This window comes from Neopelma chrysocephalum, unplaced genomic scaffold, assembly GCF_003984885.1.
Source record: "Neopelma chrysocephalum unplaced genomic scaffold, ASM398488v2 Primary Assembly neopelma1_96687, whole genome shotgun sequence".
Lineage (NCBI taxonomy): Eukaryota > Metazoa > Chordata > Aves > Passeriformes > Pipridae > Neopelma > Neopelma chrysocephalum.
This window is the reverse complement of record NW_020925332.1, coordinates 742,477-755,336: the sequence shown is the minus strand read 5'-3', so window position 1 is coordinate 755,336 and position 12,860 is coordinate 742,477. Positions and strand designations below refer to the sequence as shown.

Sequence of the window (12,860 nt, the reverse complement as noted above, 5' to 3'; positions counted from 1 at the left end):
CAGGAATTACACAAGTAATTTAAGTAGTAGCAGGAGTAGATAAAATGTTATGAGCCATTATAACATAGAGTGTGAAAATTATAAGGTCTGGAAATTAAGCATTTTGGTAGCTTGATAAATGCATTTTGCTGCCAAAATGAAGGCTGTTCTCAATTCTGTGCAAATGCAAGTATGTGAACAGGGGCAGGAAAGCATCTGCATGGCTGAGGGAATACTGTCCCACACCAGCATATTCTCAGGCATTCCACTGGTGCCTCAGTCCTCGGTAACCATGTCAGACCACGCCATGGGCTACTCACAGTTCAGCTGGGACTTGGCCAGCAGCTGTGGCTGCACTGGGTGAGGGCCAGGTCCTGCCCTTTCTGTGGAGGTGGCACGCCTTCAATGGATGGAAAAGTCTCTCATGCTTGTGTAAACCCCCTGCGTGGATGAGCTCTGCCAGCTGAGCCACAGAAAATCTCAGCATCTCAGCCCTTCTGCCTGCAAGACCAGGCTTTCAACTGGACTGGAGGCTTCATCCACCCCTGGATTGGGGCTTTAGCACATCAGCAGGGTCTGCTATCCCTGCTCTGCCATTGTGGATAGCTTGTACAAACTCTGAAATACAGAGACACATCCCCAACAGAAATGTCAGTTTTTCTTTCTGATGCCAAAGATAATGCAAATGAATGCCTGAGTGACAGAAGACAGATAATTTTTCACTTGATTTTCACGACAGTGCTTTGGTTCTACACCACATCCACATCACAGTCATCCTTTTAACGCAGAGTGAAAACATGTCAGCTGACCTCAGGTCAGCTGCTGGGGGTGTGGCAGCTCAGTCCTCTGGCACAACAGACTCTGCTGGCAAATGCTTTGTAATCTAAGCCATTTTCAAGCAACATATGCAGATGCTAGCCTGGCTTGATCCAGCTGAATCAGCCAAAAATTTTGCCAAGGAAGAGAATACACAGGTGGAGAAGAAATAATGCATAGCAAGCTGATGTTTGAGGACACTGTGGCTGTTGTGGCACATGCCCCAGGGGACTCATAGCTACCAGCAACCCTGTGCACACCTCTATGGGACCAAGCTCCTCACTGACTCCTGGTGTTATGTTTCCTGACTTCAGTAAATACGCAAGAATCAAAGACAAGACAGCCTGGGCTGAGGCAGCTCCTTCGTGCTGAAGGAGACTGGTAGGACAAAAAGATGGAGCAGCACCAACATCCTGTGCCCACACCTTTCACTGACACAGCAAGTAGCCCTTCTCCCACCTGGGCACTGCCTGTCCCACCACGGAGTCCATGCACACCTCTGCATGTGAGTAAAACATCTGCGTTCACCTGGAAATTATTTATTCTGTGACAAAACACTGATGGAGCAAAACACCTGAGGCTGACAGGATTTAATGCATCTGCCTCTGAACAGATGTCAAGTCAGGACAAAAGTGCTGCTTTTAGTCTTTGACTTCAGATGTCGTAGTTTGGGTCCCTGTCTCAGTCACAGTCTTTTTAGAGTACTGAACAGCAGCTCGATAGGCACAGGCCAGGCCTCAGTACAGGGTGAGAAGTTGCTGGTTTTGGTCGGGGTAGGCAAGGCATTCTTCCATTAAACGATGTGTCAGTTTGTTAGGGCTGAATATTTGTTCTGGTGTGAAGTCCCAAGCAACACGGGGTGTTAGACACCCTAAGAACCTGCCTAAATTCATCCACGTCCCTTGCCAGGAACTGGCCCCTTTAGAGAACATCCCAGTAAATTCTCTCTCGAAGTTGGTTTTGTCCTAACACAAGGCAACAAAAACCACACTACCTTCCCCACTCCCCATAATGTTTTAAGACTGTTGGTTATAAGCAGTAATACAGCCAGACAACTCAGGTAAGGGTTAGTAAGGATCATGGGCGCTTTCATTACCAGACCCTCTATGTCAAAATTAAGAAGGGGAAAAAAATTGATTTTATCCCCTTCTAGGTCTTCTAAGGGGTAAGTTCCACACCCTATCAAAACTGTTAGTAAAATTACAGGGATAACCATTAAAACTGGGTGAATTGCCATGTTTTTGTTAAATGTTCCCGGGTTAGCAAAACAAACAGATAAGTGAGGCAGTTGTTTACATAAACAATCTTCCCTTGGCAGTCTTCCCGGGTTTCGGCACCAGGTATGTAGCTGCTTACTTTGGCTGAACACCAGGTGTCCCCCCCAAGGGGAGACGGGAAAAAAAATCTAAACCCCAGGGCTTACCAAGAAAAATAGTTTTATATTCACACGGAGATGGAAAACACTACAAGCAATATGCATTCAGAGAAGAGCTAAAAATAAAGATACTTCCCACAACTGATGATCTTCTCCCCCTGAAGGAACTGCCCGAACTACCCCGCTCAGTACCCAGAAGAGAAGAGAGAGCTCGCTTCCTTCCCACCTGTTTATACATCCAAGCTGATGTAACATGGTATGGAATATCTTATTGGCAGAATACACATCAAATGACCTATCCTATTTCCATTTTCCTTCTCAGGGAGGATAACAAACCCATTACAGTCTTCTGAGGTAGGAATTGAGGAGGTGACATTTAAATTTCCCAGCTGACTCTGCAGTCAATGCAGAGCTTAATCCCAAACTTACTGCTGTCACAGGAGACAGACGACTTATCCTTAGTTGAAGTGCTCCAGTGCCATATTTGCTGCTAGAAATAAGTGACCACATCCTTCTTTCTGGAGACTTCTCAATTCCCCATGCAGGCTGTCCCTCTTCTCCTGGCTCAGCCACGCAGCCCACAAGCAGGAGACACGTCCTCAGTCTCTTACCACCTGCATCCCCCTGTCCAGGGGTTCACACCTTCCCCACACAGATGAACACACAGGAGTTTTCTAACATGTACACTGCTTCCTACAGCTGGACAGCCTCTGCTTTAAACTGTGTCCGTGGAACACCTTCTTTAATTTTTACTACAGAATCCCATTGTGATTAAAAGTTCTCTCTTAATTTGGCTTTCTTTCTGTTACTCCATTTTGTTTCTTTTGCACTGATCACACTACATTGCATCACTCTGCAATCTATTGTAATGTCTAGGCATTAGACATTCGTCTCATCTTGATAAAGTCTCAGTGGGTCCAGAAACTCCTGGAGAGAGAATACTTTATTCTCAAAGTATTTAATTTCAATTTGTGCCATAGACATCAGTTCTGAGCGCTGCAGTTTAACACAGGGCTGATGTTCTATGTTCAAACAGTCCTAACTGCAAGCAAATCCCCTTCAGCAACAATTACACAGAAATCACACCTACATTATTGGAAAATAAGTTCAGCAAATTGCAAAAAAGCTGAATTCATAGACAATGCTCTGCAGAAGAATGGCTGCAAGGCCCCCCAAAACGTTTGCAGGGGTCATCCTCCCATGACAGATGTGAGTGTGCAGGGAGCATGAGACGCCTGGTTGCAGGACTTAAGTCTCCAGCTTTCCCTTGGCAACACAAGTGCTAGAAGCAGGAGACATCCAGCTTGTTGCAGGACAGCTCGGAAAGTGCTCAAAGCTGGGCCAACACGGAACTCTTGTCACTCAGAACCAGGCACATCTCTCAGTGCATGCAGAACTCCAGGCTGGGGATGGCACATGAGAAGACCCCATGCCACAGGGTTTCACAAGAGGTGGGCTAGCCAGGGTCTAACACCTGGGAGGAAAGAAACCACCTCCCATCCCTCACCACACAAGGAAGCACTGGGTAGTTTGGCCGCCGAGCTCAGATATGATGGGAACACAAAAGGTTCTGCTCTCCCATCACTGTTACCAGCTGCCACCCTGGGGTGCCAAGGCATGGTGTGGCAGGGAAACAGCAGCCATGCCACACTCCTGCAGGCCATGAAGTGCTTTCCAGTCTGCTTACTTAGAGGATCTCAGCATTTTCTTGTCATAAAACACAGTTTGTCAGGAAACTGCCTGCCTGATTCTGGTGGCTGGGTCTGGCTCTCACACACCACCCACATGTTAGGTGCTTCAGTGCCTGAGCCACTGCTGGCAGCCTTGACAGATGCTCAGCACTTCACAAGGCTCAAAGCTCCAACAACTTGGTATTTTCAACCAGAATGCTTTTGTAATCTCCAATTTTTTTAAACCCTGGGTGCTGACACAACACAAGGAGACACAACCATGAAAAAACAAGTGTTCAGAAATGATAAAGCATTTTGTGTGTTCTCACATGGCTGTTTCTCTGGTCTGAGAAATCGCACCACGTGCAAGTGGTTTGAGTTCAGCCCTGCAAGCACAAAACAATCCAGGTCAACTCTAATTGCACCTTCCCCTCTCAGAGACAAGGCCTGTGTGTGGCCCAGGACACTGGGCACCTGAATCATAGATTCACAGAATGGTTTGGATTGGACAGAACCTTAAAGCTCATATAGTCCCAATCCCCTGCCATGGACAGTGACACGTTCTACTACACCAGGTTGCTCCAAGCCCTGTCCAGCCTGATCTGGGACACATTTGGGGATGGAGCCACCACAACTTCTCTGGGCAACCCGTGCCAGTGCCTCACCACCCTCATAGCTCTGCTTCACTAACACAAAACATAACTTTTCAAAATCAGAACTGATTTACACCTCATGCCTTTCTAATTACAATTAGCTTTTCCTGCTTTACCTTATTGTGTTTCCACTACAAGATAGCTGTCCATAATGACACATACCCAGCCAAAAGGAGTGGGCTCAGGTAGGGCAGAGGACGCAGCAGTGTGCCTCAGCCCTGGCACACCATATCCTGGCTGGATACCAAGCTCCTACATTGGGGGTGGATCACCCAGACAGCTGCTGTCACTGCTGACTTTGAGAGCTGGGAGAACAATGATCTGTTAGGAAATCCTCTGTAAAGGGTTACCTTCTCCTACCTTTCCAGAGGAGTTTGGCAGTGCCCCTGCAGCCCCTGCATACAGGGGGAGTGTCTTTAGCACACAGAGGAGGCCCTGGGACTGCCTGGGTAGGGGCGAACTGACCCAGCGTAGGGCAAACTCTGCCAAAGAGACCCATGTGCCAGGTCCTACACAGGAAATGCAATCAATGAGCTTTTAACATGTCACCTACAAAGTGCCTCATTTTTAAACTTCTGTCTCTGGGTGTTTTGGGGCAGTCTGTTATAGCTCCAGCATTATGGGTCTCAAAACCACTGTCTTGCAGAGGACAGAAAAATGGCTAGTAACATACCCCCCCCAAAATAAACAAACAAAACCCAAAATAAACAAAAAAAACAGCAACAAAAGGCTTTTAAAATTCTTACTGTTGCTTTTATAATCACCAGTATTGCTTAAAGTTGGGCAGCACATCAGACCTGTAACACTGAACGATCATTAACAGGGAATATCCTCGGTTCTCAGTTGCCACCAGTGTCTCTCTGTGGGTACCTCGGAGCTGGAATGGTCCCACAGTTCCCTTTTGGGGATGCAGTACAGAGCCCTGTGCCATCAGCTTGGTGCCTCCCTCCACGTTCTCCTGTCCTCAGGGGCCACGGGCAGCCACGGTGCCAGGCAGCATCCCAGCTCTGCCGAGAGCAACATCCTCTGCAATGATGTTCCATGAGCTTCGTAACCAACACTCCCAGTTTGGCTGAGGTTATGGTGCCAACATCAACACATTCTGACCCAAACAGCAGCTTAACTTGAACACTGGTATCTGAACAGTGCACTCCCCTATCTCAAGGGCAGCATCGTTCGGCTGCTGGAGCCCCAAACCCTGCCGTCATTCCAGAGTGGGGACGGGACAGTTTCAGCACCGAGGTCTGGCTGGAAGCCGCCCCCCACCCCACAGCCCTCAGTGTCGCTGCTGCCGGCTGACACGATGGACGGATTTGACTGAAGGTAGCCAAACTGTCACTCAGGAGGTGCCCCCTCGGTACCTCTTCTGGCTGGATCTACTGGAGGGTGGGCTTGCCTGAGCCGCTTCTGTCAAGGATTTCAAAGGGAACAAGCAGCTGAATGCGGATCTGACAGCTCGGCCGAATTAGGGCTATTTGCATGCTAATTTCCACCGTGCTTAACTCACTGGCAGACCTAGAGCGAGAGGCAGCCTCTGCATGTTTGGAACAATGCTTGACTGATCTAGCTGCGTTAACGAGCAAATTATGGTAATTTTGTTATTACTAATGCATAGAAATTTCCAAAGAGTGGAGCAATACAATATGTTTTCTCTCCTCCTCCTCACTCCTAAATACAGACCCCTTTGTTTATACACACTTTGCCTTGCTTACTTATGTTTAGATATGCAGAGTGCATTACCTCGACAGGAGGCAGAAATTACGGACAGAGCAGAGGGAGCCGGCAGAGCAGAGGGGTCCAGCTTTGCCATACATGGAGCACTGGGGACCACATCATCAGCTGGGATAAAGAGCAGAGAGCCTAACTGACCCCAGGTGAGGCTCAGCTCTGCAAGGGAAAGGTGGATCAGCAGATCCAAAGGCTGTTGGTTTTCCAGCATTTCACCTTCTTGCCCTCTCCAGCATAATTTCTAAATCAATTCAACAAAATAATATCTGACAACATCATATTGAAAACAATACAAATTTTATCTATATTCTGTGCAAGCATGGTGATTACATTCCTGAGAGAAGAAAACCAAAATGTTTCTCCAGGCTTCCAAGATGCTGGCAGACCCTCATTCAAAATGTACACAAGCAGTGGATAAATGCATACCATTTACTTAACTGCTTCATTATTAATTAGGGGAATCATTTGTCAGCTGATTTGCAATCTGGAATTGCCCCAAGATATTTGTGATGGCACATCACATGCTACATCATATGTAATGACATTTCTCCAGGATTTGTCTTCTAAGATTACGGAAGGGTGGGGCAGCCCCAAACCTGGGGGAAAACACAGAAAATTTGCTTAACCAGAGAAGGCCAGATGTCAGCACTTCTGTCCTTTGGTAGCAGCTCTTCTGGTGGTGGTGGTGGTGAAGCTTTGGGTGCTTTTGTGTGCATCTGCAGAGCGTGAAGGTGTTTTTGAGGCACACTGGGGGATGTTTGGGTTTGAGCTATTTGAGCTGCCAGAAGTGGCAACATCAGCACAAGTGCCTATAACCCGATCAGAGATATCATCCCCACCACAACAGCAGCATGAAGCAGATGGAGCAGATGGCAAACTTGGGACCTCCAGGTTCTGAGGAGGTAACTTGCAAACTTTCTGCTTCACCAAAGAATTGTTAAGGTTTATTCCTCATTTGCTTTAGGTCCTCTTAGCATAAAGGGCCTGACTGGCTGTCAGTCATGCTGACTGGCCACAACAGTGTCACCGTCCAAATAACCAAGCAATTTCAGTGTTATGCTGTAGGTAAGAGGAGGACCTGGTTCACAAATGTCCTATGACATCCCACATACTGCAATTTGCTTTCTCTGCCCCTGGTTTTAGGTATTTTACCTCTCAGCTGCCTCTCTTTTACTGCAAAACTTTGGCAAAGGTAGAGCCCGAACAAAAAACACAAACACATGAAAATAACTATCAATAAAGTCTTCAGTATGCCAGGGGGGACTAAACCCCACCAATACCTACAGGTTGGATCCTGATAGTCCCACATCTGAATGGCTGCCTCCTGAACCCTCTGTAACACAAGGCTGGCATTCTGACCCCTGTGCCCCTTGCTGCAGGATAGATGCCAGTGAGCTGAGGGAGGGTGCTATTCCTTGCAGGCTCAGATGTGAGAAACAGCCCCAACAGGAAGAGGTGACATAACCTCACTGTTCCTCTGCATCAATACCTGCCAGTCACAATTAAAAAATATGTTTGAAAACCACGTGTTTTGTTTCACAACATCTTCCCCTTCACACATAAGAATGAGCATCTTCTCCAGATAAAAGACTGCTAATGACAACGTTGCTATTTTTTATACCTTTCTTTTCAAAGCCCAGTTTTGAATGTCACTGTTTTCAGATCCCTTTAGTCAGGTAATTGCACATAGACTTCTTATAAAGGAAATTCATTTGTTCAGGGTCACTGCATGGTTTTTCATTAAAAACAAATTACCGGTGCTCAGAAAGGACATCTGGGTTTCGAGAGTCCCATTAATGACTATATTTTCAGCATCACTATTCCGGACAGTCTACCCTTTCCTGTCACTGGGCATGCAGGGCCCACCAGGAGAGGAGGGGATGGGGTGAATGGCAGCCCCAGGGAGGGGAGAAGGGCTGGCAGATTGGGGGTTCCAACCCTGGAGATGGGATGAGGGAATGGGAATGAGAAACAGAAGGGCAGCAGGCTCTGCTGTCCCAGAACTTTTAACACAAGAATGGGAATAAGTATTTCAGTGAATTATTATGGCTACTTGAATATGACCTTTGTCCAGCTCAGCTGCAGCATCATGAGCATGATGATGAGGGCATGCACATGCTGAAACTGGATACAGGCATAGTTTGTTCAAACCCTGTCTCAGCAATGAAACTGCTGCAAGCCACTCTGCCCCAGTCCCATTAGGGCCCAAAAGAGACACAGCTCCTGGAACAGTCCTCGGAGCAGGCACGTGTGCTGTAGCTCCAGCACCACTCCTCCTGTCTTCCCTTCTGTCCCCTTGCTGATGGCCACCATCTGCCCCATACATGAGAGGACACAAACCTTCAGATACCTCTCGGGAATAGACCCACAGGCACAACTAGTGATCTGTGAAGACAGACCTGACCCAGTGCTGGAATCAGGCTGGTTGCATGTGAAGCAACAGAGGACCAAGAAAAGACCCCCAGCAAGCAGCACTGGTCCCTGTCCTCATGCCAGCCCCAGAGCCCATGTCGAGGAGGGGCAGAGCTGGAGAGAAGGTCCAGCCTCCCAGAGGTGAGGGAAATATGGTAAAAGTGTGCTCTCCGTGACCAGCCAACGGCTGCTCCAGCAGCTGCACCTCTTTTCAAACACTTCACCTCAGGAAAGGGCTCTGGGTCACTCACATAGGTCAGGGAGAAAAACTCCTGCAAATCTTGCATTTCCCACTGTGTGCTCCCAGCCAGCTGATGCTCTGCTCCCAAACCCATATGTGAGGCAGTCAAGAGAACAGAGGGAGCAACAGCTGCAAGCAGAAGAGAGCACTGTCCCCATCTGAAGAGGCAAACAGCCCCGAGACTGCCTCTTTGGAACAGATCAAGCACAGCTGGATGGTACCAGGCTACAGGCTGCAAGTACAGGATGGGATGGAGAAGAGTTTGCTCCTGACTGCTCTTCCCCAGAGACAAAGGAAAGGCTGCTGGGAAAACACTGCTCCATATTTCCAAAGTGACAGCACATTACGGGCACAGTCATGGTGTGAACAAATAGTAACAACAGTACCAAATTATTGGGGATAATTTCTGCATAGAGCATGTCATTAACCTGTGGGATCCTGTGCCCTCAGGTGGGCACAAATCTAGTAGGAATCAACAGTCGATTAAAGCTCTAATCAGATGAGAATATACAGAGAGATGCACTAGACAAAATTAACATTACAAGGAACATAAACTCTCATTCTTTAAGGCATCAGACACCAGACAACGAGGGTTAAAAAGAAGTGTTCACTCTGTGCAAGCTGCTGCAGGCACTGCTGTGTCCCCTGCCCCAGGTGAGGTTGGTAGCTGTTCCTGGGACCCTGTGGCTTCCCATGAATGATGCCACACAAGGTAGACAGGATACCAAGCCAAGGGCTGGAAGCAGGCAACACTGGATGCTGCTGCAGGGTGAGACCATAGTCATGGACTGGGGGAGGAACACGGAATGTGATTTCTCCTGGTCCCTTGTGTAGACATTAGGACCTTCCCTGTGACAGGGAAGCTGTCCACAGGGCTCCCCCTGGCCTCAAAGGGGGATTCATGGCTCTGTCTTTTAATGGTGACTGGGGTCTAGAGCAGAGCTGTGTCATCTGCATGGACTGTTGGCATCACTTCTTTTCCAGAGAGGGGCCTGTTCTTTCCCTCTTAACAGCTTATTGACCACAACTCTGCTCACAGCATCAGGCAGAAGCATACAAATTTCTGCAGCACATTTCCTGTAGTGCCTTAATCAAAACTTCGAGTATTGGGATGACAGGGCTTTTCAGGATGGAAGAGTCTTCAGGTGGTCTCAAGACCCTTCTCACAGTAGGATCAGCAGTAAGACCAGACCGGAAGACTCAGGGTTTCACCCAGGCTGGCCTTGAAACCCTCAAGGATGGAGACTGCACAGCCTCTCTGAGAGACTTCTTGGGGGAAAAGTTTGGAGATTTTTCTCATACCCAGTTTGCATTTTGCTTGTTCTGACTTGGGTCCATTGTTTTTTTGTGCTGGGGGGCCCAAAACAGAACTGTTCCCACTGTGAGTCTACAAATTCCAAATGAGGGGGATAATTCCTTCGCTCCAGCTCCTGCCCAGAATGCTACTGCTGTGTGCACTGGCAGTGCACACGACAAAACTGATGCTCAGCTTCCAGTCTGCCGCGTGCCTGGAGTCCCTTCAGCAGCCAAACAGTCCTCAGCCCTTTTTGTTGCAAAGTGCTGCTTTCCTCTGTGCAGGATTTTTTGTTTGCCCTTGCTAGGTTTCACACTGGTCCCCAGTCTGCCTTGGTGACTGTAGCAGGGAGATTGCCAAAACTGAAACCAGTACACCACTGAAAGCTCAACAAAACAATATTTATTACAAAGAAGCAGCCAACAAAACGAGAAGCCAAGAGACAGGAAAGAAGGGAAACAAGCCCCCAGGACAACCCCTCACTCACTCAGGCATTATTTATGAGGTTGTCTTACCGACTCCAGCATTCCCCATAGCAGAAGCTGCATCCCTGGAGCCTTGGCAGGCTCACAGGATGGTGGGGGCATCCCGGCAGAGTTAACATTGTCCTCCCTGTGAAGCTTGAATCCGCTCCCAGCAAGAGCTCTCTACTTTTTATACAATTAACCTATGACATCTACCTGGGCAGGTGTGGCCAGCACCGCCCAGCCAGAGGCCTTTGGTTCCTCCCCCATCATGTCAGTGGTGCCCCTTTTGCACATGCATGTGTACATTGGAATTTGTCTGCACCTACCTGCCATGCCTCAGGGGGTCTTTCCTAAATTAGCCTGGGGGGTTACTTCATCACACTCCTCTTCACTTTCTTCTTCAAATGTCCTTGGAGGGCCACTGGCCTATAGTGAGGCCCCCAATTAATTTCAGTTTGTACAAAATGCTTCCTTCAAGGACGGAGTTCTCATTTATCAGTGCTTGTTTTCACATAATTTGGCAGGGAAAAAACAGACTCTCAAAGGCAGCTGGGCCAAAAGACAGACCAAAAATAGCAGCATCTAATTAAGCATGAATACAGTGCCTCCATGTTACCACTCTGCTCTGGAGCCTACTGGTGGCACCACAGCATTTGGCATCATCTGAACACCTGACAAACTGTGGTCTTTCCTGGTTGAGGATGAAGGTGCTAACCCAGACATATCACTGGCCAAGCAGTTCCATGCCTGAGACCAGCATCCATCTGGAATGTGACACTAGCCAACACCTCCAAGCTTGACCACCCAGCCAGTAGTTTACCCACCTATCTGCCCATCTGTCCTCACCGTGGCATTTCACTTGTGCCCTGAGACATCAGAGCATTATGGGGTGCTGGGAGACCTCCTCTCCAGTCACCTCTAAAGGGTGACAGCCACCAAAAAGCAGGAGAAGGGAGGAGGACCAGTGACCTTCAGAGAGAACACATTCATGGGAGCCTCGAGCCATGCTAGCTCTCAGTTCCTAAAGCTCTGGACTGAAATCAAAGCCATGTGTTTTCTTTTTTTGATTCCTTTAGGGAAAAGTATTTGAATAGTTTATTCTCTGCCATGGCAGACATTCACAAGTCACATAAAAATGGCCCTGGTGAGGGCCAGGTTTACTCACAGCAGCAGAAGCAATGGCAGCAGCGACAAGCATGCAACAAAACACTGCCTATGTCTTATGATGTATACGTTTCTCCCATGTCTCTAAGCACTTAACTCACACAATTGCTTAATTATGAGCAGAAATTCATGGCTTATGATTAAAAATCTTATCAAGGAAGGAGATTTCTAGCAGAGGCTCCAAGAACGAGTACAAGGCAGACGCAAGTGATGAGATGAATCCCTGAGAGCTGGCACAACAAGCATGTGCCCATGCTCGGGCATGGCAATTTGGCCATTTCAGAACAAGAAGGGGTGTGCCAATGGCACCAGACTGGGTCTGTCACCTGCCTTACCATCAGCCCCTTGGGGACTGTGGTGCTTTCTCTAGCAAGGCTCTGAGTGATCCTGCAAAGGACAGAAGTCAAAGAAGAATTGAGAAGGCATTTTGAATGCTAGTTAGCAAATTCTCACTTAAATGAGATGGAGAACCTACAGGAATTGCAGCTGACCTTCACACTAGCTGGAGCAGAAGGTTGTTATTAAAGGAACCAGTGAGAGGAACAGTGCAGTTATTCAATATAATGGGTCACAGAAGCCTATATGTAGTTAAAAATAAAATCTATTACCTGGGAAAATCAGCTCAGATGACTCTACATCATCAAAGCACACTCCTCTGGCTGAGCACCGCCAAGCCCCATGTCCTGCAGCTTCACCATCCCACCCTGGCAGCTGCTCCCAAACAGCTGGTAACTCCCCAGAAAAGACAAAAGAGCAAGCGCTCCCACTGCTTTGCCCCAGCCATTGCTTGCTGCCAGCCCTGGATGTCACCATCCTACTTCGGATTGTGCATAGGTCTGCAGCTGGGTGACACCAACGATGTGACAAACCTGCAGACCCTGCTCTGCCCACCCCAGATACCTGCACAACCCCACCTCCTGATGCCACACAGGCAAGCAGTGGCCACCAGCCGGCTCATGCCACCCGCATTTCTCACTGTAAGGTTCCAAAAGGGGAAGGAAATTACAGAAATACAGTGTCCCGGGAACAACTCAGTGTCCCCAGGACTCGAGTCTGCACAC

At 48.2% G+C, this 12,860-nt stretch overlaps 1 protein-coding gene across 2 annotated transcripts in view; it reads right to left on the bottom strand.

Moving 5' to 3' along the window:
* Positions 1-12,860, bottom strand: part of PAX5 (paired box 5) — a 121,879-nt gene that overhangs the window by 20,106 nt on the left and 88,913 nt on the right. The window lies entirely within an intron of this gene.